The 25,000-nt window shown below is 47.3% G+C and overlaps 1 protein-coding gene and 1 long non-coding RNA gene across 2 annotated transcripts in view; one reads left to right on the forward strand and one right to left on the reverse strand.

Moving 5' to 3' along the window:
• Positions 1-85, forward strand: part of LOC127910070 (uncharacterized) — a 1,254-nt gene extending 1,169 nt beyond the window's left edge. Inside the window, exon 3 of the long non-coding RNA XR_008073849.1 lies at positions 34-85. This is a non-coding gene — a long non-coding RNA (uncharacterized LOC127910070). The remainder of the gene's footprint in view (positions 1-33) is intronic.
• The window catches only part of LOC118381542 (CUB and sushi domain-containing protein 2-like), a 1,147,246-nt gene that overhangs the window by 941,801 nt on the left and 180,445 nt on the right, over positions 1-25,000 (reverse strand).

The raw sequence follows: 25,000 nt of genomic DNA on the forward strand, positions 1-25,000 counted from the left end.
TGCTTAGAGCAGGTAGCCTAGTGCTTAGAGCAGGTAGCCTAGTGGTTAGAGCAGGTAGTCTAGTGCTTAGAGCAGGTAGCCTAGTGCTTAGAGCAGGTAGCCTAGTGGTTAGAGCAAAACAATTTGATATTGAAATAAAAATGACTGCATTGGGCCTTTAAATTTTTTTTTTTTTTTGACCAGAGTCTAAAATACAACACAAAACACATCAATAGTCAAACGCAGACACACATACATATACACAATATTATACACATTTTAAGATACCAAACACAGTCACCTAAAACAAACACATTCTTAATTATAACAATCCTCTGTCAGATGTCTGAACCGCCCCAGGGACACCAAAGCATCCAATCGAAACGTTGTTTGGGGATCATTCCATCCAATCAAAACATTGTTTGGGGATCATTCCATCCAATCCCAATCAAAACGTTGTTTAGATATCATTCCATCCAATCAAAATGTTGTTTGGAGATCATTCCATCCAATCAAAACGTTGTTTGGAGATCATTCCATCCAATCCCAATCAAAACGTTGTTTGGAGATCATTCCATCCAATCAAAACATTGTTTGGGGATCATTCCATCCAATCCCAATCAAAATGTTGTTTGGAGATCATTCCATCCAATCAAAACGTTGTTTGGAGATCATTCCATCCAATCCCAATCAAAACGTTGTTTAGAGATCATTCCAAACGTAGGGTGCTAGGAAACGGCTGATCTAGTTAGTATTATACCTTTATTTCAACAAGGAACACAGACTGAGACCAAGGTCTCTTTTACAGCGTAAAAGAGAAAACATGTTTACACATACAGTTTAGGTAAAATGATTAAGGAACTACACACCTATTAAACCGATTAAAAATCATACAATGTGTTTTCTTTGCATTTAGAAGAAGTTTCAGCTGTATAAGATACCCTTGTATTATCTTAAAATATGTCTCCAATAGTGAGACTTGGTCTTGGACAGCCGTTGAAGCGATACATGACAGTGTCATCAGCATATAAATGAATTTGACACTTTCTTATCTCATCACCGATATTGTTTATATAGAGAGTAAACAGTAATGGACCAAGTGTAGAACCTTGTGGGACTCCTTTAACCAACTCCAATGGCTCTGATTGGATGCTGTTGACTCTAAAAGTCTGACTTCTATCCTTTAAATAGTCATGAAACCAACTACAGGCATCGAGTCCCAGTCCTATCGACGACAGCTTACCCAAAATAATGGCATGGTCTACAGTGTTCAAAGATTTAGATAAATCTATGAACAAGGCGGTGCAGTACTTTCTATTATCTAGGGCATTAGTAATAATAGTTAACCAGTGGCTGATCTACGTAACTCTGTAGACACCAAAGGCTGATCTATGTAACTCTGTAGACACCGAAGGCTGATCTATGTAACTCTGTAGACACCAAAGGCTGATCTATGTAACTCTGTAGACACCAAAGGCTGATCTATGTAACTCTGTAGACACCAAAGGCTGATCTATGTAACTCTGTAGACACCAAAGGCTGATCTATGTAACTCTGTAGACACCAAAGGCTGATCTATGTAACTCTGTAGACACCAAAGGCTGATCTATGTAACTCTGTAGACACCAAAGGCTGATCTATGTAACTCTGTAGACACCAAAGGCTGATCTATGTAACTCTGTAGACACCAAAGGCTGATCTATGTAACTCTGTAGACACCAAAGGCTGATCTATGTAACTCTGTAGACACCAAAGGCTGATCTATGTAACTCTGTAGACACCAAAGGCTGATCTATGTAACTCTGTAGACACCAAAGGCTGATCTATGTAACTCTGTAGACACCAAAGGCTGATCTATGTAACTCTGTAGAAACTAAAGGCTGATCTACTTAACTCTGTAGACACCAAAGGCTGACCTATGTGACTCTGTAGACACCAACGTAGTCTCCAGAGTGAACCAACCCTGTCAAAGTGGTTCGATAACTTGTGATTTAAAATCTTAAGAGTGATGTTAGGTAAGTTGAAAAGTTTGTGGAGCAGGGCTTTGTAAACAAAAATAGCGTAATGATGTGATCTACTTCAAAGAGGTCCAGCCATCCTTTTGGTAAAGAATACAGTGAGGAGTAATAAAACTGTCTCCTGTGAAAAATCAAAGGGCGCTATGAAAAACAGCATCCACGGGGCTTAAGAGTAGAGGCAGCTGCACTTTGATAAATAGTATCACCGAAATCAAGAACAAATCACACTGGACCTGAATCAAACGATGAAACTAACGGCCAAACAACTGAAAACCGATAATTCTGACGTTGTTTATGTGCAATGTGAATTTATTAGACTGAGTATAGCAATTTAAACATTATTGATTTGTCCGTTTCCCAAGCTAATTCTCTACTTTTCACACAGACACAGTAATAAACAGCTCTACATGCTTCACTGTCATGGTGCTCAGTCAGTACACACAACACTATGATCGTCATGTCTTAGTAGGATCAGATGGCGACAGGGGTCCCTGCAGGGTCAGACAGCCAGGGAAGATCAGTCTGACAGAGCTGAGGTCAGACAGCCAGGGAAGACCAGTCTGACAGAGCTGAGGTCAGACAGCCAGGGAAGACCAGTCTGACAGAGCTGAGGTCAGACAGCCAGGGAAGACCAGTCTGACAGAGCTGAGGTCAGACAGCCAGGGAAGACCAGTCTACGGAGCTGAGGTCAGAACCAGGGAAGACCAGTCATGGAATGATAGCCAAAGACCATCTTGAGCTGAGGTCAGGACCAGGGAAGACCAGTCTGACAGAGCTAAAGTTCAGTCTTGGGATCTGGGAAGACTGGTTTCAGAGCTGAATCAGGCACCAGGGAAGATTTTATTATTAGACATAGGGAAGAATGTATAAATGAGTTCAGACACAGGGAAGACCATTTTTGTCAGAGCTGAGGAGGACAGCCATGGAAGACAGATCTCAGCTGAGGTCAGACAGCCAGGGAAGACCAGTCTGACAGAGCTGAGGTCAGGCAGCCAGGGAAGACCAGTCTGACAGAGCTGAGGTCAGACAGCCAGGGAAGACCAGTCTGACAGAGCTGAGGTCAGGCAGCCAGGGAAGACCAGTCTGTGACAGAGCTGAGGTCAGACAGCCAGGGAAGACCAGTCTGACAGAGCTGAGGTCAGGCAGCCAGGGAAGACCAGTCTGACAGAGCTGAGGTCAGGCAGCCAGGGAAGACCAGTCTGTGACAGAGCTGAGGTCAGGCAGCCAGGGAAGACCAGTCTGTGACAGAGCTGAGGTCAGGCAGCCAGGGAAGACCAGTCTGTGACAGAGCTGAGGTCAGGCAGCCAGGGAAGACCAGTCTGACAGAGCTGAGGTCAGGCAGCCAGGGAAGACAAGTCTGTGACAGAGCTGAGGTCAGGCAGCCAGGGAAGACCAGTCTGTGACAGAGCTGAGGTCAGGCAGCCAGGGAAGACCAGTCTGACAGAGCTGAGGTCAGGCAGCCAGGGAAGACCTGAGGTCAGGCAGCCAGGGAAGACCAGTCTGACAGAGCTGAGGTCAGACAGCCAGGGAAGACGAGTCTGTGACAGAGCTGAGGTCAGGCAGCCAGGGAAGACCAGTCTGTGACAGAGCTGAGGTCAGGCAGCCAGGGAAGACCAGTCTGACAGAGCTGAGGTCAGACAGCCAGGGAAGACCAGTCTGACAGAGCTGAGGTCAGGCAGCCAGGGAAGACCAGTCTGACAGAGCTGAGGTCAGGCAGCCAGGGAAGACCAGTCTGACAGAGCTGAGGTCAGGCAGCCAGGGAAGACCAGTCTGTGACAGAGCTGAGGTCAGACAGCCAGGGAAGACCAGTCTGTGACAGAGCTGAGGTCAGGCAGCCAGGGAAGACCAGTCTGACAGAGCTGAGGTCAGACAGCCAGGGAAGACCAGTCTGACAGAGCTGAGGTCAGACAGCCAGGGAAGAGTGGGAAGACTGTTTTTCTCTCTGTGCAGCAAACAGTCAATAAACCAGATGCTTCAAAGACTGAAACTATTTTATTATTATTTATTTATTTTATTAAGGCAGTCTGTCTCCAAAGGTGATTTCCAAGCTGTATCAAGGGTTGATAAGAGACGTTTCCCGTTCACACAACGCATGTAAAACAGAAGGAAGATCTGGTAGAAGCTGTTCATAATGGTGAATGGATATAGATGTGTTAGAATGCACAGTCATGTTCATATAATCTCAGACATAAATGTCTGCAGGTTAATTAAGACCATCGACAGAACGTACTGTGTGTCAATGTAACTGAATATCACTCAGGAAAGTAATTCCTCTGCCGGAGGTGTAGTAACACAAACGGGGGCATATTTTTATATGTTACGGTCTTGTGATGCTAAATTCGGTCAGAGTGTTTCATCTCAGCACGTCGACAGGTTTTCCCTTCTCTCTGTTTTTTGTTTGATTGTAAATTTGCTTGTAAATCTGCTTGTAAATTTGCTTGTAAATCGTGATACGTACGAACCTGTGTAATCAAGCATCTGTCGTTCTGGCCCTGACAGAGGCAGTTAACCCACTGTTCCTAGACCAGTTAGCCCACTGTTCCTAGACCAGTTAGCCCACTGTTCCTAGACCAGTTAACCCACTGTTCCTAGACCAGTTAACCCACTGTTCCTAGACCAGTTAACCCACTGTTCCTAGACCAGTTAGCCCACTGTTCCGAGACCAGTTAACCCACTGTTCCTAGACCAGTTAACCCACTGTTCCGAGACCAGTTAACCCACTGTTCCTAGAATATGTTAACACTGTTCCTAGACCAGTTAACCCACTGTTCCTAGACCAGTTAACCCACTGTTCCTAGACCAGTTAACCCACTGTTCCTAGACCAGTTAGCCCACTGTTCCTAGACCAGTTAACCCACTGTTCCTAGAATATGTTAACACTGTTCCTAGACCAGTTAACCCACTGTTAACCCACTGTTCCTAGACCAGTTAGCCCACTGTTCCTAGACCAGTTAACCCACTGTTCCTAGACCAGTTAACCCACTGTTCCTAGACCAGTTAGCCCACTGTTCCTAGACCAGTTAACCCACTGTTCCTTGACCAGTTAGCCCACTGTTCCTAGACCAGTTAACCCACTGTTCCTAGACCAGTTAACCCACTGTTCCTAGACCAGTTAACCCACTGTTCCTAGACCAGTTTAACCCACTGTTCCTAGACCAGTTAACCCACTGTTCCTAGACCAGTTAACCCACTGTTCCTAGACCAGTTAACCCACTGTTCCTAGACCAGTTAACACTGTTCCTAGACCAGTTAACCCACTGTTCCTAGACCAGTTAACCCACTGTTCCTAGACCAGTTAACCCACTGTTCCTAGACCAGTTAACCCACTGTTCCTAGACCAGTTAACCCACTGTTCCACTGTTCCTAGACCAGTTAGCCCACTGTTCCTAGACGAGTTAACCCACTGTTCCTAGACCAGTTAACCCACTGTTCCTAGACCAGTTAACCCACTGTTCCTAGACCAGTTAACCCACTGTTCCTAGACCAGTTAACCCACTGTTCCTAGACCAGTTAACCCACTGTTCCTAGACCAGTTAACCCACTGTTCCTAGACCAGTTAACCCACTGTTCCTAGACCAGTTAACCCACTGTTCCTAGACCAGTTAACCCACTGTTCCTAGACCAGTTAACCCACTGTTCCACTGTTCCTAGACCAGTTAGCCCACTGTTCCTAGACGAGTTAACCCACTATTCCTAGACCAGTTAACCCACTGTTCCTAGACCAGTTAACCCACTGTTCCTAGACCAGTTAACCCACTGTTCCTAGACCAGTTAACCCACTGTTCCACTGTTCCTAGACCAGTTAACCCACTGTTCCTAGACCAGTTAACCCACTGTTCCACTGTTCCTAGACCAGTTAACCCACTGTTCCTAGACCAGTTAACCCACTGTTCCTAGACCAGTTAACCCACTGTTCCTAGACCAGTTAACCCACTGTTCCTAGACCAGTTAACCCACTGTTCCTAGACCAGTTAACCCACTGTTCCTAGACCAGTTAACCCACTGTTCCACTGTTCCTAGACCAGTTAACCCACTGTTCCTAGACCAGTTAACCCACTGTTCCTAGACCAGTTAACCCAATGTTCCTAGACCAGTTAACCCAATGTTCCTAGACCAGTTAACCCACTGTTCCTAGACCAGTTAACCCACTGTTCCACTGTTCCTAGACCAGTTAACCCACTGTTCCTAGACCAGTTAACCCACTGTTCCACTGTTCCTAGACCAGTTAACCCACTGTTCCTAGGCCAGTTAACCCACTGTTCCTAGACCAGTTAACCCACTGTTCCTAGACCAGTTAACCCACTGTTCCTAGACCAGTTAACCCACTGTTCCTAGACCAGTTAACCCACTGTTCCTAGACCAGTTAACCCACTGTTCCTAGACCAGTTAACCCACTGTTCCACCGTTCCTAGACCAGTTAACCCACTGTTCCTAGACCAGTTAACCCACTGTTCCACCGTTCCTAGACCAGTTAACCCACTGTTCCTAGACCAGTTAACTCACTGTTCCTAGACCAGTTAACCCCCTGTTCCACTGTTCCTAGACCAGTTAACCCACTGTTCCTAGACCAGTTAACCCCCTGTTCCACTGTTCCTAGACCAGTTAACCCACTGTTCCTAGACCAGTTAACCCACTGTTCCTAGACCAGTTAACCCACTGTTCCTAGACCAGTTAACCCACTGTTCCTAGACCAGTTAACCCCCTGTTCCACTGTTCCTAGACCAGTTAACCCACTGTTCCTAGACCAGTTAACCCACTGTTCCTAGACCAGTTAACCCACTGTTCCTAGACCAGTTAACCCACTGTTCCTAGACCAGTTAACCCACTGTTCCTAGACCAGTTAACCCACTGTTCCTAGACCAGTTAACCCACTGTTCCTAGACCAGTTAACCCACTGTTCCACCGTTCCTAGACCGTCATTGAAAAAAATGAAATACTAATAAAATAATAAAAATAAAGGTAAAAAAATAAATATAAAGATAAAATATATATAATATATAATATATCTAAGAAATGTATTGTCATTAATTGGAAGGTTGGTTATTCTCCTACAATGTCACAATGGATGACAGAAATGTCAAGATATGAAACACTAGATTTGATTTATTACCAGATTAAGGGCAACTTTCAATCATCCATTTAATCCTACTAGAAAGCGTGTGACCTCAGGCCTGGAGGGAAGCTAAAGTCATTCTGCTTCCTAAGAATAGTAAAGACCCCTTTACTGGCTCAAACAGCCGACCAATCAGCCTGTTACCAGCCCTTAGTAAACTTCTGGAAAAAATATAGTGTTTGACCAGATACAATGCCATTTTACAGTAAACAAACGGACAACAGAACATTAACGCGCTTACAGGAAAGGACACTCAACAAGCACAGCACTTACACAAACGACTGATGATTGGCTGAGAGAAACTGATGAAGAGAGTGTGGGCTCTGTTTTGTTAGAGTTCAGTGCGGCTTTTGAAAGCTATCGATCGTAGTCTGTTGATGGAAGCATGTCTGTGTTAAGCCTTCACACCCCCTGTTATAATGTGGATAAAGAGTTACCTGTCTAACAGAACACAGAGGGTGTTGTGGCTTTACACCCCCTGGTATAATGTGGATAAAGAGTTACCTGTCTAACAGAACACAGAGGGTGTTATGGCTTTACACCCCCTGTTATAATGTGGATAAAGAGTTACCTGTCTAACAGAACACAGAGGGTGTTGTGGCTTTACACCCCCTGCTATAATGTGGATGAAGAGTTACCTGTCTAACAGAACACAGAGGGTGTTAAGCCTTTACACCCCCTGGTATAATGTGGATACAGAGTTACCTGTCTAACAGAACACAGAGGGTGTTAAGCCTTTACACCCCCTGCTATAATGTGGATAAATAGTTACCTGTCTAACAGAACACAGAGGGTGTTAAGCCTTTACACCCCCTGGTATAATGTGGATACAGAGTTACCTGTCTAACAGAACACAGAGGGTGTTAAGCCTTTACACCCCCTGGTATAATGTGGATAAAGAGTTACCTGTCTAACAGAACACAGAGGGTGTTGTGGCTTTACACCCCCTGGTATAATGTGGATAAAGAGTTACCTGTCTAACAGAACACAGAGGGTGTTGTGGCTTTACACCCTCTGCTATAATGTGGATAAAGAGTTACCTGTCTAACAGAACACAGAGGGTGTTGTGGCTTTACACCCCCTGCTATAATGTGGATAAAGAGTTACCTGTCTAACAGAACACAGAGGGTGTTATGGCTTTACACCCCCTGGTATAATGTGGATACAGAGTTACCTGTCTAACAGAACACAGAGGGTGTTATGGCTTTACACCCCCTGCTATAATGTGGATGAAGAGTTACCTGTCTAACAGAACACAGAGGGTGTTCAGCCTTTACACCCCCTGGTATAATGTGGATACAGAGTTACCTGTCTAACAGAACACAGAGGGTGTTAAGCCTCTACACCCCCTGGTATAATGTGGATACAGAGTCACCTGTCTAACAGAACACAGAGGGTGTTAAGCCTTTACACCCCCTGGTATAATGTGGATACAGAGTCACCTGTCTAACAGAACACAGAGGGTGTTAAGCCTTTACACCCCCTGGTATAATGTGGTTACAGAGTCACCTGTCTTTCAGAACACAGAGGGTGTTCTTTAATGGAATCCTCTCCGACATTATCCAGGTAGAATCAGGAATTCCTCGGGGCAGCACTCTATTTTTTTATTTAACCTTTATTTAACTAGGTAAGTAAGTCAAATTTCAACGACAGCCAAGGAACAGTGGGTTAACTGCCTAGTTCAGGGGCAGAAGAACATATTTTTACCTTGCCAGCTCGGAGATACAACTAACAACCTTTCGGTTACTAGTCCAATGTTCTAACCACTAGGCTACCTGCCTCTAACCACTAGGCTACCTGCCTCTAACCACTAGGCTACCTGCCTCTATCCACTAGACTACCTGCCTCTAACCACTAGACTACCTGCCTCTAACCACTAGACTACCTGCATCTAACCACTAGACTACCTGCCTCTAACCACTAGACTACCTGCCTCTAACCACTAGGCGACCTGCTCTAACCACTAGACTACCTGCCTCTAACCACTAGACTACCTGCCTCTAACCACTAGACTACCTGCCTCCCCCTCTAACCACTAGGCTACCTGCCTCCCCCCACTAACCACTAGGCTACCTGGCTCTAACCACTAGGCTACCTGCCTCTAACCACTAGGCTACCTGCTCTAACCACTAGGCTACCTGCCTCTATCCACTAGACTACCTGCCTCTAACCACTAGACTACCTGCTTCTAACCACTAGACTACCTGCCTCCCCCCTCTAACCACTAGGCTACCTGCCTCTAACCACAAGGCTACCTGCCTCTAACCACTAGTCTACCTGCCTCTAACCACTAGTCTACCTGCCTCCCCTCTAACCACTAGGCTACCTGCCTCCCCCCACTAACCACAAGGCTACCTGGCTCTAACCACTAGACTACCTGCCTCTAACCACTAGACTACCTGCCTCCCCCCTCTAACCACTAGGCTACCTGCCTCCCCCCACTAACCACTAGGCTACCTGGCTCTAACCACTAGGCTACATGCCTCTAACCACTAGGCTACCTGCCTCTATCCACTAGACTACCTGCCTCTAACCACTAGACTACCTGCCTCTAACCACTAGACTACCTGCCTCCCCCCTCTAACCACTAGGCTACCTGCCTCTAACCACGAGGCTACCTGCCTCTAACCACTAGTCTACCTGCCTCTAACCACTAGTCTACCTGCCTCCCCCCTCTAACCACTAGGCTACCTGCCTCTAACCACTAGGCTACCTGCCTCTAAACACTAGGCTACCTGCCTCCCCCCTCTAACCACTAGGCTACCTGCTCTAACCACTAGGCTACCTACTCTTACCACTAGACTACCTGGTCTAACCACTAGGCTACCTGCTCTAACCACTAGACTACCTGCCTCTAACCACTAGACTACCTGCCTCTAACCACTAGACTACCTGACTCTAACCACTAGACTACCTGACTCTAACCACTAGGCTACCTGCCTCTAACCACTAGGCTACCTGCTCTAACCACTAGACTACCTGACTCTAACCACTAGACTACCTGACTCTAACCACTAGACTACCTGATTCTAACCACTAGACTACCTGCCACCCCCCCTCTAACCACTAGGCTACCTGCCTCTCCCCACTAACCACTAGGCTACCTGCCTCTAACCACTAGACTACCTGCCTCTAATCACTAGACTACCTGCCTCCCCCTCTAACCACTAGGCTACCTGCCTCCCCCACTAACCACTAGGCTCCCTGACTCTAACCACTAGACTACCTGCCTCTAACCACTAGGCTACCTGCCTCCCCCCACTAACCACTAGGCTACCTGCCTCTAACCACTAGACTACCTGCCTCTAATCACTAGACTACCTGCCTCCCCCTCTAACCACTAGGCTACCTGCCTCCCCCACTAACCACTAGGCTACCTGCCTCTAACCACTAGACTACCTGCCTCTAATCAATAGACTACCTGCCTCCCCCCTCTAACCACTAGGCTACCTGCCTCCCCCCACTAACCACTAGGCTCCCTGACTCTAACCACTAGGCTCCCTGACTCTAACCACTAGACTACATGCTTTAACCACTAGGCTCCCTGACTCTAACCACTAGACTTCCTGCCACCCCTACTAACCACTAGGCTCCCTCCTCTAACCACTAGGCTACCTGCCTCCCCCCACTAACCACTAGGCTCCCTGACTCTAACCACTAGGCTCCCTGACTCTAACCACTAGGCTCCCTCCTCTAACCACTCGGCTCCCTGACTAACCACTAGACTACCTGCCACCCCTACTAACCACTAGGTTCCCCCCTCTAACCACTAGACTACCTGCTCTAACCACTAGACTACCTACCTCTAACCACTAGACTTCCTGCTCTAACCACTAGGCTCCCTGACTCTAACCACTAGACTACCTGCCTCTAACAACTAGACTACCTGCTCTAACCACTAGACTACCTGCCTCCCCCCACTAACCACTAGGCTCCCTGACTCTAACCACTAGACTTCCTGCTCTAACCACTAGGCTCCCTGCCTCTAACCACTAGGCTCCCTGACTCTAACCACGAGACTACCTGCTCTAACCACTAGACTACCTGCCTCCTCCCACTAACCACTAGGCTACCTGACTCTAACCACTAGACTACCTGCCTCTAACCACTAGGCTACCTGACACTATCCACTAGACTACCTGCCTCCCCCCACTAACCACTAGACTTCCTGCTCTAACCACGAGACTACCTGCTCTAACCACTAGACTACCTGCTCTAACCACTAGACTACCTGCCTCCCCCACTAACCACTAGACTTCCTGCTCTAACCACTAGACTACCTGCCTCCTCCCACTAACCACTAGACTTCCTGCTCTAACCACTAGACTACCTGCCTCCTCCCACTAACCACTAGACTACCTGCCTCCTCCCACTAACCACTAGACTACCTGCTCTAACCACTAGACTTCCTGCTCTAACCACTAGGCTACCTGCCTCCTCCCACTAACCACTAGACTACCTGCTCTAACCACTAGACTACCTGCCTCCCCCCACTAACCACTAGACTTCCTGCTCTAACCACTAGACTACCTGCCTCCTCCCACTAACCACTAGGCTACCTGACTCTAACCACTAGACTACCTGCCTCTAACCACTAGGCTACCTGACTCTATCCACTAGACTACCTGCCTCCCCCCACTAACCACTAGACTTCCTGCTCTAACCACTAGACTACCTGCCTCTTATCACTAGACTACCTGCCTCCCCCCTCTAACCACTAGACTACCTGCCTCTAACCACTAGGCTACCTGACTCTAACCACTAGGCTACCTGCCTCCCCCCACTAACCACTAAACTACCTGCTCTAACCACTAGGCTCCCCCCTCTAACCACTAGGCTCCCTGACTCTAACCATTAGGCTCCCCCCTCTAACCACTAGGCTACCTGCCTCCCCCCTCTAACCACTAGGCTCCCTGACTCTAACCACTAGACTTCCTGCCTCTAACCACTAGACTTCCTGCCTCTAACCACTAGGCTCCCCCCTCTAACCACTAGACTTCCTGACTCTAACCACTAGGCTCCCGCCTCTAACCACTAGGCTACCTGCCTCCCCCCTCTAACCACTAGACTTCCTGCCTCTAACCACTAGACTTCCTGCCTCTAACCACTAGACTTCCTGCCTCCCCCCTCTAACCACTAGACTTCCTGCCTCTAACCACTAGACTTCCTGCCTCTAACCACTAGACTTCCTGCCTCTAACCACTAGACTTCCTGCCTCCCCTCTAACCACTAGGCTCCCCCCTCTAACCACTAGTCTACCTGCCTCTAACCACTAGGCTCCCCCCTCTAACCACTAGACTTCCTGCCTCTAACCACTAGGCTCCCCCCTCTAACCACTAGACTTCCTGCCTCTAACCACTAGACTTCCTGCCACCCCTAATACATAGCAGTGACCATCATGAACACCTCACCACTAGACTTCCTGCCACCCCCCTCTAACCACTAGACTTCCTGCCACCCCCCTCTAACCACTAGACTTCCTGCCTCTAACCACTAGACTTCCTGCCTCTAACCACTAGACTTCCTGCCTCCCCCCTCTAACCACTAGGCTCCCCCCTCTAACCACTAGTCTACCTGCCTCTAACCACTAGGCTCCCCCCTCTAACCACTAGACTTCCTGCTCTAACCACTAGACTTCCTGCCTCTAACCACTAGACTTCCTGCCTCTAACCACTAGACTTCCTGCCTCCCCCCTCTAACCACTAGGCTCCCCCCTCTAACCACTAGTCTACCTGCCTCTAACCACTAGGCTCCCCCCTCTAACCACTAGACTACCTGCTCTAACCACTAGACTTCCTGCCTCTAACCACTAGGCTCCCCCCTCTAACCACTAGACTTCCTGTCTCTAACCACTAGGCTCCCCCCTCTAACCACTAGACTTCCTGCCTCTAACCACTAGGCTCCCCCTCTAACCACTAGACTTCCTGCCTCTAACCACTAGACTACCTGGTCTAACCACTAGGCTACCTGCTCTAACCACTAGACTACCTGCCTCTAACCACTAGACTACCTGCCTCTAACCACTAGACTACCTGACTCTAACCACTAGACTACCTGACTCTAACCACTAGGCTACCTGCCTCTAACCACTAGGCTACCTGCTCTAACCACTAGACTACCTGACTCTAACCACTAGACTACCTGACTCTAACCACTAGACTACCTGATTCTAACCACTAGACTACCTGCCACCCCCCCTCTAACCACTAGGCTACCTGCCTCTCCCCACTAACCACTAGGCTACCTGCCTCTAACCACTAGACTACCTGCCTCTAATCACTAGACTACCTGCCTCCCCCTCTAACCACTAGGCTACCTGCCTCCCCCCACTAACCACTAGGCTCCCTGACTCTAACCACTAGACTACCTGCCTCTAACCACTAGGCTACCTGCCTCCCCCCACTAACCACTAGGCTACCTGCCTCTAACCACTAGACTACCTGCCTCTAATCACTAGACTACCTGCCTCCCCCCTCTAACCACTAGGCTACCTGCCTCCCCCCACTAACCACTAGGCTACCTGCCTCTAACCACTAGACTACCTGCCTCTAATCAATAGACTACCTGCCTCCCCCCTCTAACCACTAGGCTACCTGCCTCCCCCCACTAACCACTAGGCTCCCTGACTCTAACCACTAGGCTCCCTGACTCTAACCACTAGACTACATGCTTTAACCACTAGGCTCCCTGCTAACCACTAGACTTCCTGCCACCCCTACTAACCACTAGGCTCCCTAACCACTAGGCTACTCCCCCACTAACCACTAGGCTCCCTGACTCTAACCACTAGGCTCCCTGACTCTAACCACTAGGCTCCTTGACTCTAACCACTCGGCTCCCTGACTAACCACTAGACTACCTGCCACCCCTACTAACCACTAGGTTCCCCCCTCTAACCACTAGACTACCTGCTCTAACCACTAGACTACCTACCTCTAACCACTAGACTTCCTGCTCTAACCACTAGGCTCCCTGACTCTAACCACTAGACTACCTGCCTCTAACAACTAGACTACCTGCTCTAACCACTAGACTACCTGCCTCCCCCCACTAACCACTAGGCTCCCTGACTCTAACCACTAGACTTCCTGCTCTAACCACTAGGCTCCCTGCCTCTAACCACTAGGCTCCCTGACTCTAACCACGAGACTACCTGCTCTAACCACTAGACTACCTGCCTCCTCCCACTAACCACTAGGCTACCTGACTCTAACCACTAGACTACCTGCCTCTAACCACTAGGCTACCTGACACTATCCACTAGACTACCTGCCTCCCCCCACTAACCACTAGACTTCCTGCTCTAACCACGAGACTACCTGCTCTAACCACTAGACTACCTGCTCTAACCACTAGACTACCTGCCTCCCCCCACTAACCACTAGACTTCCTGCTCTAACCACTAGACTACCTGCCTCCTCCCACTAACCACTAGACTTCCTGCTCTAACCACTAGACTACCTGCCTCCTCCCACTAACCACTAGACTTCCTGCTCTAACCACTAGACTACCTGCCTCCTCCCACTAACCACTAGACTACCTGCTCTAACCACTAGACTTCCTGCTCTAACCACTAGGCTACCTGCCTCCTCCCACTAACCACTAGACTACCTGCTCTAACCACTAGACTACCTGCCTCCCCCCACTAACCACTAGACTTCCTGCTCTAACCACTAGACTACCTGCCTCCTCCCACTAACCACTAGGCTACCTGACTCTAACCACTAGACTACCTGCCTCTAACCACTAGGCTACCTGACTCTATCCACTAGACTACCTGCCTCCCCCCACTAACCACTAGACTTCCTGCTCTAACCACTAGACTACCTGCCTCTTATCACTAGACTACCTGCCTCCCCCCTCTAACCACTAGACTACCTGCCTCTAACCACTAGGCTACCTGACTCTAACCACTAGGCTACCTGCCTCCCCCACTAACCACTAAACTACCTGCTCTAACCACTAGGCTCCCCCCTCTAACCACTAGGCTCCCTGACTCTAACCATTAGGCTCCCCCCTCTAACCACTAGGCTACCTGCCTCCCCCCTCTAACCACTAGGCTCCCTGACTCTAACCACTAGACTTCCTGCCTCTAACCACTAGACTTCCTGCCTCTAACCACTAGGCTCCCCCCTCTAACCACTAGACTTCCTGACTCTAACCACTAGGCTCCCCCCTCTAACCACTAGGCTACCTGCCTCCCCCTCTAACCACTAGACTTCCTGCCTCTAACCACTAGACTTCCTGCCTCTAACCACTAGACTTCCTGCCTCTAACCACTAGACTTCCTGCCTCCCCCCTCTAACCACTAGACTTCCTGCCTCTAACCACTAGACTTCCTGCCTCTAACCACTAGACTTCCTGCCTCTAACCACTAGACTTCCTGCCTCCCCCCTCTAACCACTAGGCTCCCCCCTAACCACTAGTCTACCTGCCTCTAACCACTAGGCTCCCCCCTCTAACCACTAGACTACCTGCTCTAACCACTAGACTTCCTGCCTCTAACCACTAGGCTCCCCCCTCTAACCACTAGACTTCCTGCCTCTAACCACTAGGCTCCCCCCTCTAACCACTAGACTTCCTGCCTCTAACCACTAGGCTCCCCCCTCTAACCACTAGACTTCCTGCCTCTAACCACTAGGCTCCCCCCTCTAACCACTAGACTTCCTGCCTCTAACCACTAGGCTCCCCCCTCTAACCACTAGACTTCCTACCACCCCTAATACATAGCAGTGACCATCATGAACAGTGTTTATTCCCACCTCATTAAACTGTCCTGGTAAAAACATATTGATACAACAGTAGCTAAGGTCTGTCTATAATAAAGCACTGCTCTGCCTTCTTAACAACACAATCAACAAGGCAGGTCCTACTGGCCCTAGTTTCTACCTTCTTAAAACACTATCAACAAGGCAGGTCCTAGTTTCTACCTTCTTAACAACACTATCAACAAGGCAGGTCCTACAGGCCCTAGTTTCTACCTTCTTAAAACACTATCAACAAGGCAGGTCCTACAGGCCCTAGTTTCTACCTTCTTAAAACACTATCAACAAGGCAGGTCCTACAGGCCCTAGTTTCTACCTTCTTAAAACACTATCAACAAGGCAGGTCCTACAGGCCCTAGTTTCTACCTTCTTAAAACACTATCAACAAGGCAGGTCCTACAGGCCCTAGTTTCTACCTTCTTAAAACACTATCAACAAGGCAGGTCCTACAGGCCCTAGTTTATACCTTCTTAACAACACAATCAACAAGGCAGGTCCTAGTTTCTGCCTTCTTAAAACACTATCAACAAGGCAGGTCCTACAGGCCCTAGTTTCTACCTTCTTAAAACACTATCAACAAGGCAGGTCCTACTGGCCCTCGTTTCTACCTTCTTAACAACACAATCAACAAGGCAGGTCCTAGTTTCTACCTTCTTAACAACACTATCAACAAGGCAGGTCCTACAGGCCCTAGTTTCTACCTTCTTAAAACACTATCAACAAGGCAGGTCCTACAGGCCCTAGTTTCTACCTTCTTAAAACACTATCAACAAGGCAGGTCCTACTGGCCCTCGTTTCTACCTTCTTAACAACACAATCAACAAGGCAGGTCCTAGTTTCTACCTTCTTAAAACACTATCAACAAGGCAGGTCCTACTGGCCCTAGTTTCTACCTTCTTAACAACACAATCAACAAGGCAGGTCCTAGTTTCTACCTTCTTAAAACACTATCAACAAGGCAGGTCCTACTGGCCCTAGTTTCTACATTCTTAAAACACTATCAACAAGGCAGGTCCTACAGGCCCTAGTTTCTACCTTCTTAAAACACTATCAACAAGGCAGGCCCTAGTTTCTACCTTCTTAAAACACTATCAACAGGGCAGGTCCTACAAGGCAGTGACTTTAAATGTCCTCCATGTCAGTGAATTTAAAGATCCTCTCTCCGTGTCAGTGAAGGGCTGTCAAAGTTTTAACCAAGTCTGTAATTGAGGGGTATAAGAGGCTATGCCATAAGTATTCCTTGTTATTAAAGAACATGGCAAGAAGCACAGGACCCTGTGTTAATTGGATCCAATTAGATCAAGCGATCTAGAACAGTGCTTGGTACTCAATGCTTTATGCCAGACACAAGCTGTAGAACACCACAGAAAGACGTGACTCTGATTCATATGGGAATGTCATTGGTTAGTTTCTTTGACATTCAGAAGGAGAGAAGACATTTACTTTGCTTGGGATATATATATATATCTAATTCTGTCACTATCAATTGAATAAAGCGATTCACTTTCTGTCCAATAGAAGAGTGTCTAAACCCAGACAGCTTTTAGGGAAACACTTGTGACCTTCTCTCATTGGGTTAAACCACAGAAGAAGAGTAGCCACGAGTTAAAGCCTCCGTCGGTAGGCCTTCTCTCATTGGGTTAAACCACAGAAGAAGAGTAGCCACGAGTTAAAGCCTCCGTCGGTAGGCCTTCTCTCATTGGGTTAAACCACAGAAGAAGAGTAGCCACTAGTTAAAGCCTCCGTCGGTAGGCCTTCTCTCATTGGGTTAAACCACAGAAGAAGAGTAGCCAGCAGTTCATTAAAGCTTACGTCATTGGGTTAAACCACAGAAGAAGAGTAGCCAGCAGTTCATTAAAGCTTACGTCATTGGGTTAAACCACAGAAGAAGAGTAGCCAGCAGTTCATTAAAGCTTACGTCATTGGGTTAAACCACAGAAGAAGAGTAGCCAGCAGTTCATTAAAGCTTACGTCATTGGGTTAAACCACAGAAGAAGAGTAGCCAGCAGTTCATTAAAGCTTACGTCATTGGGTTAAACCACAGAAGAAGAGTAGCCAGCAGTTCATTAAAGCTTACGTCATTGGGTTAAACCACAGAAGAAGAGTAGCCACTAGTTAAAGCCTCCGTCGGTAGGCCTTCTCTCATTGGGTTAAACCACAGTTCACAGTTCAAGTTTACATTTGTCTGCGTCGGTCGGCCTAGTCTGTCTGGGGTGGAAAGGTAGAGCCTAGTCTGTCTGGGGTGGAAAGGTAGGTCCTAGTCTGTCTGGGGTGGAAAGGTAGACCCTAGTCTGTCTGGGGTGGAAAGGTAGACCCTAGTCTGTCTGGGGTGGAAAGGTAGGTCCTACTCTGTCTGGGGTGGAAAGGTAGGCCCTAGTCTGTCTGGGGTGGAAAGGTAGGTCCTACTCTGTCTGGGGTGGAAAGGTAGAGCGTAGTCTGTCTGGGGTGGAAAGGTAGAGCCTAGTCTGTCTGGGGTGGAAAGGTAGACCTACTCTGTCTGGGGTGGAAAGGTGGGTCCTACACTGTCTGGGGTGGAAAGGTAGGTCCTAGTCTGTCTGCGTCGGTCAGCCTAGTCTGTCTGGGGTGGAAAGGTAGACCCTACTCTGTCTGGGGTGGAAAGGTAGGTCCTACTCTGTCTGCGGTGGAAAGGTAGACCCTACTCTGTCTGGGGTGGAAAGGTAGACCCTAGACTGTCTGGGGTGGAAAGGTAGACCCTACTCTGTCTGGGGTGGAAAGGTAGACCCTACTCTGTCTGGGGTGGAAAGTTAGGCCCTACTCTGTCTGGGGTGGAAAGGTAGACCCTAGTCTGTCTGGGGTGGAAAGGTAGGCCCTCCTCTGTCTGGGGTGGAAAGGTAGACCCTACTCTGTCTGGGGTGGAAAGGTAGGCCCTACTCTGTCTGGGGTGGAAAGGTAGACCCTAGTCTGTCTGGGGTGGAAAGGTAGAGCCTAGTCTGTCTGGGGTGGAAAGGTAGGTCCTACTCTGTCTGGGGTGGAAAGGTAGGCCCTACTCTGTCTGGGGTGGAAAGGTAGACCTAGTCTGTCTGGGGTGGAAAGGTAGGTCCTACTCTGTCTGGGGTGGAAAGGTAGACCTAGTCTGTCTGGGGTGGAAAGGTAGGTCCTACTCTGTCTGGGGTGGAAAGGTAGACCCTAGACTGTCTGGGGTGGAAAGGTAGACCTAGTCTGTCTGGGGTGGAAAGGTATGTCCTACTCTGTCTGGGGTGGAAAGGTAGAGCCTAGTCTGTCTGGGGTGGAAAGGTAGGTCCTAGTCTGTCTGGGGTGGAAAGGTAGGTCCTAGTCTGTCTGGGGTGGAAAGGTAGACCCTAGTCTGTCTGGGGTGGAAAGGTAGACCCTTGTCTGTCTGGGGTGGAAAGGTAGACCCTAGTCTGTCTGGGGTGGAAAGGTAGACCCTAGTCTGTCTGGGGTGGAAAGGTAGGTCCTACTCTGTCTGGGGTGGAAAGGTAGACCCTAGTCTGTCTGGGGTGGAAAGGTAGACCCTAGTCTGTCTGGGGTGGAAAGGTAGACCCTAGTCTGTCTGGGATGGAAAGGCAGGTCTATATTTTGAAAGTACGTTGCTTAGATTCCTAATAATCTCTCAGATGTAATTATTTCTAAACAGGGATATTTTAATGGCAAACACACTGATTTGGCATTGGAGAAATACACTACATGACCAAAAGTATGTGGACCCTGCTAGACGAATATCTAATTCCAAAATCATGGGCATTGCTGCAGGGATTTGCTTCACTTCAGCCACAATAGTAATAGTGCGGTCAGGCACTGATGTTGGGTGCTTAGGCTCGCAGTCGGCGTTCCAATTCATCCCTAAGGTGTTCAATGGGTTTGAGGTCAGGGCTCTGTGCAGGCCAGTAACGTTCTTCCACACCGATCTCGACAAATAATTTTCCTCAGTTTGTGCACAAGGGCATTGTCCTACTGAAACAAGAAACAGACTTCCCCAAACTGTCGCTACAAAGTTGAAAGCGCAGAACCATGAAAAACAGCCCCAATATCCTCCACCAAACTTTACAGTTGGCACTATGCATTGGGGCATGTAGCCTTCTCCTGGCATCCGCCAAACACAGATTTGTCCGTGGGACTGCCAGATGGTGAAGCGTAATTCATCACTCTAGAGAATACGTTTCCACTGCTCCAGAGTCCAATGGCGGCGAGCTTTATACCACTTCAGCCGACGCTTGGAATTGCACATGGTGATCTTAGGCTTCTGTGCGGCTGCTCGGCCATGGAAACCCATTTCATGAAGCTCCCGACAAACAGTTCTTGTGCTGATGTTAATGCAGAGGCAGTTTGGAACTCGGCGGGGAGTGTTTCAACCGGTTTAGCACTCTGCGGTTCCGTTCTGCGGTTCCGTTCTGCGGTTCCGTTCTGCGGTTCCGTTCCGCGGTTCCGTTCTGCGGTTCCGTTCTGCGGTTCCGTTCTGTGAGCTCGGGGGGACGAACCGCTTCGAGAGGTTTCTGCTCCTAGACTGAGGTTTCCACTTCACAGCAACAACACTTACCGCTGACTGGAGCAGCTCTAGCAGGGCAGAAATGTTGACGAACTGACTTGATGGAAAGGTGACATCCTGTGATGGTGCCACGTTAAATGTCACTGAGCTCTTCAGTGAGGCCATTCTACTGCTAATGTTTGTCTATGGAGATCGCATGGCTCTGTGGTTGCTGTCAGCAACAGGTGTGACTGAAATAGCTGAATCCACTAATTTTAAGTGGTATCCCCATACTGTGGATAAATAGTGTATGATAAGATGAACAAGACCTATATCTCTCTGTCCATCCTCAGCCTGTCATTTAGGTCATTTGTTATTAAAACTGATTGTGATAATATGTCAAATGACATTGAATTGCATGTTTATAATGTTTATAAAAGCAAAATTTTTTCTCCGACCTGAAGATATGATGATAGATTCACACAATGCGTCAACTATAAAGAATATCTTTCCACCCCCTTCTCTTGTCCACGTTGGTTTGCGAACCCACAACTTTCTGTCCCGCAGCCCCCTGTCCTCTATCGGCATCCCTGTGTTGCCATGTATTAGTTACAAGCACGAAGAACAGTTTCTAAAACTACATATCTGAGGCTCTGGTCTGTCCTAGAAGTAGTGAGGGGAAACGGTAGACATGTTCTCTGCTTTCCACTTTGTGTTTTTAATTATTCTTTGGGGTAAAGGGGAGGCCCACTTGTTTTTTTAGTTCAAGCGTTCAGGGAGTGTTTAGGCCAAGTATATTCTGCTGAAGGGAGGGCCATCCATTTTCATTTCAGAGAGGTTTGTCTATTCTCTGCTTATTTAGTTTTATAATTATTTTGGTTAATGGTCGAGGATCTTTTTATTTTTTTTAAATTAATGTAATAATTGTTTTACATTTTAAATTATGTTCACTCCCTAATCCATCTGAGATAATCTTATGAGATCTTGAAAAACAAACATGTATTTAGTTTTACCAATATTAATTACTGAGTTTTACCTCTATTTAACTGCAAGTCAGTTAAGAACAAATTCTTATTTTCAATGATGGCCTAGGAACAGTGGGTTAACTGCCTGTTCAGGGGCAGAACAACAGATTTGTACTTTGTCAGCTCGGGGATTTGAACTTACAACCTTCCGCTTACTAGTCCAACACTCTACCCTGCCGTCCAGTAAAGGCTTCCTGAACAACTGCCAAATCTGACTGTATCCTTGTCACAGCCAGGGCAGCAGTACATAGTAGTATCATCCACATATCAATTAAATGTAAAAAAAAAAAATTTACAGATTGATAGCAGTCAAGGGGACGACATGTTTTCTGAAGGTACCAAGACCTCAGCTGTGGGATTTCATTTCAGATGGAGTCTCTAATACAACCTATTAGAGACCTATTAGAGACCTATGATCAGTAGGTAACCCATTATTTACCATGGGATTGGTTTGGATGGGTAAGGAAGTAAAGACAAAGTCAGTAAAACGGAGATGTATTTTCCAGACAGACTTCTGAGACAGCTAATCCAATAGGAGTTAAAAGAGAGGAGACAGCGAATCCAATAGGAGTTAAAGGAGAGGAGACAGCGAATCCAATAGGAGTTAAAGGAGAGGAGACAGCGAATCCAATAGGAGTTAAAGGAGAGGAGACAGCTAATCCAATAGGAGTTAAAGGAGAGGAGACAGCTAATCCAATAGGAGTTAAAGGAGAGGAGACAGCTAATCCAATAGGAGTTAAAGGAGAAGAGACAGCTAATCCAATAGGAGTTAAAAGAGAGGAGACATATAATCCCAATAGGAGTTAAATGAGAGGAGACAGCTAATCCAATAGGAGTTCAAGGAGAGGAGACAGCTAATCCAATAGGAGTTAAAAGAGAGAGACAGTGAATCCAATAGGAGTTAAAGGAGAGGAGACAGCTAATCCAATAGGAGTTAAAGCAGAGGAGACAGCTAATCCAATAGGAGTTAAAGGCGAGGAAACAGCTAATCCAATAGGAGGTAAAGGAGAGGAGGAGACAGCTAATCCAATAGGAGGTAAAGGAGAGGAGACAGCTAATCCAATAGGAGTTAAAGGAGAGGAGACAGCTAATCCAATAGGAGTTAAAGGAGAGGAAACAGCTAATCCAATAGGAGTTAAAGGAGAGGAGACAGCTAATCCAATAGGAGTTAAAGGAGAGGAGACAGCTAATCCAATAGGAGTTAAAGGAGAGGAGACAGCTAATCCAATAGGAGTTAAAAGAGAGAGACAGTGAATCCAATAGGAGGTAAAGGAGAGGAGGAGACAGCTAATCCAATAGGAGGTAAAGGAGAGGAAACAGCTAATCCAATAGGAGGTAAAGGAGAGGAGACAGCTAATCCAATAGGAGTTAAAGGAGAAGAGACAGCTAATCCAATAGGAGTTCAAGGAGAGGAGACAGCTAATCCATAAGGAGGTAAAGGAGAGGAGACAGCTAATCCAATAGGAGTTAAAGGAGAGGAGACAGCTAATCCAATAGGAGTTAAAGGAGAGGAGACAGCTAATCCAATAGGAGTTAAAAGAGAGAGACAGCGAATCCAATAGGAGTTAAAGGAGAGGAGACAGCTAATCCAATAGGAGTTAAAGGCGAGGAAACAGCTAATCCAATAGGAGGTAAAGGAGAGGAGGAGACAGCTAATCCATAAGGAGGTAAAGGAGAGGAGACAGCTAATCCAATAGGAGGTAAAGGAGAGGAGACAGCTAATCCAATAGGAGGTAAAGGAGAGGAGACAGCTAATCCAATAGGAGGTAAAGGAGAGGAGACAGCTAATCCAATAGGAGGTAAAGGAGAGGAGACAGCTAATCCAATAGGAGGTAAAGGAGAAGAGACAGCTAATCCAATAGGAGTTAAAGGAGAGGAGACAGCTAATCCATAAGGAGGTAATGGAGAGGAGACGGCTAATCCAATAGGAGGTAAAGGAGAGGAGACAGCTAATCCAATAGGAGGTAAAGGAGAGGAGACAGCTAATCCAATCGGAGTTAAAGGAGAGGAGACAGCTAATCCAATAGGAGTTAAAAGAGAGGAAACAGCTAATCCATAAGGAGGTAAAGGAGAGGAGACAGCTAATCCAATAGGAGGTAAAGGAGAGGAGACAGCTAATCCCATAGGAGTTAAAGGAGAGGAGGAGACAGCTAATCCAATAGGAGTTAAAGGAGAGGAGACAGCTAATCCAATAGGAGGTAAAGGAGAGGAGACAGCTAATCCAATAGGAGTTAAAGGAGAGGAGACAGCTAATCCAATAGGAGGTAAAGGAGAGGAGACAGCTAATCCAATAGGAGGTAAAGGAGAGGAGTCAGCTAATCCATAAGGAGGTAAAGGAGAGGAGACAGCTAATCCAATAGGAGGTAAAGGAGAGGAGACAGCTAATCCCATAGGAGTTAAATGAGAGGAGACAGCTAATCCAATAGGAGTTAAAGGAGAGGAGACAGCTAATCCAATAGGAGTTAAATGAGAGGAGACAGCTAATCCAATAGGAGTTAAAGGAGAGGAGACAGCTAATCCAATAGGAGGTAAAGGAGAGGAGACAGCTAATCCAATAGGAGTTAAAGGAGAGGAGACAGCTAATCCAATAGGAGTTAAAGGAGAGGAGGAGACAGCTAATCCAATAGGAGTTAAAGGAGAGGAGACAGCTAATCCAATAGGAGGTAAAGGAGAGGAGACAGCTAATCCAATAGGAGTTAAAGGAGAGGAGACAGCTAATCCAATAGGAGGTAAAGAAGAGGAGACATCTAATCCAATAGGAGGTAAAGGAGAGGAGACAGCTCATCCCATAGGAGTTACAGGAGAGGAGACAGCTAATCCAATAGGTGTTAAAGGAGAGGAGACAGCTAATCCAATAGGAGTTAAATGAGAGGAGACAGCTAATTCAATAGGAGTTAATGGAGAGGAGACAGCTAATCCAATAGGAGTTCAAAGAGAGGAAACAGCTAATCCATAAGGAGGTAAAGGAGAGGAGACAGCTAATCCAATAGGAGGTAAAGGAGAGGAGACAGCTAATCCAATAGGAGTTAAAGGAGAGGAGGAGACAGCTAATCCAATAGGAGTTAAAGGAGAGGAGACAGCTAATCCAATAGGAGGTAAAGGAGAGGAGACAGCTAATCCAATAGGAGTTAAAGGAGAGGAGACAGCTAATCCAATAGGAGGTAAAGGAGAGGAGACAGCTAATCCAATAGGAGGTAAAGGAGAGGAGACAGCTAATCCATAAGGAGGTAAAGGAGAGGAGACAGCTAATCCAATAGGAGGTAAAGGAGAGGAGACAGCTAATCCAATAGGAGTTAAATGAGAGGAGACAGCTAATCCAATAGGAGTTAAAGGAGAGGAGACAGCTAATCCAATAGGAGTTAAATGAGAGGAGACAGCTAATCCAATAGGAGTTAAAGGAGAGGAGACAGCTAATCCAATAGGAGGTAAAGGAGAGGAGACAGCTAATCCAATAGGAGTTAAAGGAGAGGAGACAGCTAATCCAATAGGAGTTAAAGGAGAGGAGGAGACAGCTAATCCAATAGGAGTTAAAGGAGAGGAGACAGCTAATCCAATAGGAGGTAAAGGAGAGGAGACAGCTAATCCAATAGGAGTTAAAGGAGAGGAGACAGCTAATCCAATAGGAGGTAAAGAAGAGGAGACATCTAATCCAATAG

This window comes from Oncorhynchus keta, chromosome 20 (assembly GCF_023373465.1).
Source record: "Oncorhynchus keta strain PuntledgeMale-10-30-2019 chromosome 20, Oket_V2, whole genome shotgun sequence".
Classification (NCBI taxonomy): domain Eukaryota; kingdom Metazoa; phylum Chordata; class Actinopteri; order Salmoniformes; family Salmonidae; genus Oncorhynchus; species Oncorhynchus keta.